Source organism: Schistocerca piceifrons, chromosome 1 (assembly GCF_021461385.2).
Source record: "Schistocerca piceifrons isolate TAMUIC-IGC-003096 chromosome 1, iqSchPice1.1, whole genome shotgun sequence".
NCBI classification, from domain to species: Eukaryota; Metazoa; Arthropoda; class Insecta; order Orthoptera; family Acrididae; genus Schistocerca; species Schistocerca piceifrons.
Genome location: NC_060138.1, coordinates 405,417,765 through 405,420,065, shown reverse-complemented (window position 1 = coordinate 405,420,065; position 2,301 = coordinate 405,417,765). Strand labels below are relative to the sequence as shown.

At 41.4% G+C, this 2,301-nt stretch overlaps 1 non-coding gene across 1 annotated transcript; it reads left to right on the top strand.

The window, feature by feature from the left end:
• The first annotated feature begins 1,785 nt into the window (after positions 1–1,785).
• Trnat-ugu lies at positions 1,786–1,859 on the top strand. The gene has a single exon. It is a non-coding gene; the product is annotated as a tRNA-Thr (tRNA).
• Positions 1,860–2,301: the final 442 nt, after the last annotated feature.

Below are 2,301 nucleotides of genomic sequence, written 5' to 3'. Positions count from 1 at the left end.
AGTCACTGTCCAGATGTGATACACTGTCGGTGGTTTTTTGCTTCTACAGGTAGATCTAAGTGACTACTCTGCAATTCACAATTAAGTGCCTGGCAGAGGATTCTTCGAACCAGCTTCAGACTGTTTCTCTACCGTTCCACTCTCTAAAAGCGCTTGGGGAAAATGAACACCTATATCTTCCTGTCCGAGATGTGATTTCTCTTATTTTATTACGATGATCATTTCTCTCTGTGTAGTTTGGCAGCAGTAAATTATATTCGCATTCAGAGGAGAGAGTTGGCTATCGAAATTCCGTGAAAATTTCTCGCCACAATGGAAAACGTCTTTGTTGTAATTAGTGCCACCCAAACTCGAGTATCGTATCCATTACACTCTCTTCCCTACTATGCGATAGTGAAAAACGTTCTACCCTTCTCAGGATTTTTCCTACGTCCTCCGTGAATCCTATCTGGTTAGGATACCGCAAAGCAGTGCTCTATCAGATGATGGAGCAGGGCAGTTAGGCATTCTCCTTAGCAGACCTGTTGCATCTTCTAAATGTCCTGTCAATAAAACGTAATGTCCGGTTTGCCTTCCCGAAAACATTATCTATATGATCGTTCCTATTACAGTTGTTAGTAACTATAAATCCTAGGTATTTAGTTGAATTGACAGCATTTAGGGTTGTCAGTTTTACCCTGTAACCGAGATTTAACGAATTTCTTTTTGTACTCATGTGGACGAGTTCACACTACTGAGTAACATTTACAAACATCGATCTGTAGGACGGACTTTTATTAGGTTACAGAGCGGATATGGTCGGCGCTGGTCCATGAGAGGTGAACACTGAGGAGCAGAAAGGAGGACTGTCTGTCATATCTATCCTCTTTACTGTAACTGAAAAGGTTTCCCTCGAGCCTGTATTTTTTTTTAAATCGGTATTTTAGTAAAATCTCCAAAAATCAGAGCTATCCCAGAAAAGTGAATACCGCAAAGAATTTTTGTTGTGTGTGATATTTGTTCATTTTATTTATTATTATTTATCTATTTGACCCGATATCATCGGGGCCATCACGCCCCGTCTTCCACTCGACCAGACTTTCACACATACAGTGCCGTTTAAAAATCGTAGTTACCTAAGAAATAACAATTTTAATGTCACAAATAGTATTAACGCCATTTAAGTGTCAGATGTGACAATGTCAGTAAATAATACTGACTATGAAGTAATGAAGTTATTAGCGGCAATACCAGTAAAACTGCAGCTGCTGCCACGAACAATGGTAACAGTAATAACAATGACAATAATAGCAACAGAGATAATTTTGAGAACTGTAGGTAAATTTTAAGTTTCTTCAAGAGACCAACATTTTTTCCACCTTTAACTATGTAAAACGCTCGGACTGTAATATAAGTATGTTGGTTTCTCCGAGAACATGTGGTTCACTACCACTAGTTTCTAAGAGTAGTCGAGACAAAACGCGTCCATGTGCTCTGTGACGCCATGTTCTCTTTGAAACGCACGTTAACGCTTGTAGTCACCCTGTACAGAATGCAGTGCTTGTTTCCCAACTGTCTTTGTCATATCTTCGTTGATATTCAATGAAGTTTATTGCAGTAGAAACTTGGAGAACAATATGTCAGTTAATGATGACTAACTGAAACCCTCAGCTGCCGACAGGTGTTGTTGATATACGCGGATGTGGACAGCTGAAAATGTGTGCCCCGACCGGGACTCGAATGTTGGGAATGTCTCACGGGAAGTGTGCAAGGGATAAGTCCCTGCAGGCGCGCTATTCATCTGTGTCCTCGGTGGCTCAGATGGATAGAGCGTCTGCTATGTGAGCAGGAGACCCCGGGTTCGAGTCCCGGTCGGGGCACACATTTTCAGCTGTCCACATCGAGGTATATCAACAACACCTGCCGGCAGCTGAGGGTTTCAGTTAGTCATCATTTATTCCAGGGAAAAGCTGCACGGTCAACAACAGTAATCTGTTCTGTCGAGAACAGTTACTGTCTTCATATATAAATATATCAATTGTTTATATACCGGCTACTACTGTACACCAGCTATCTGTAGCTAATAATGGACAAGTCTATAAGTAATAACCGTCTCGTGACTCTTGTACAGTGGTTGCGTCAATACCCAACGAGCACCAAGTGGCATACGATGCTCTAACCAGCAGTCCCAGGATATTGCATGTAGTATGCAACAGCTCTCTTCATATTTGGAAGGAAAGCACGGATCACAAGATATTTTCCAGGAATATCGACATACTCATAGGCTGTTATCGCAAATGGTTCTTAAACTACCAAGCAGAT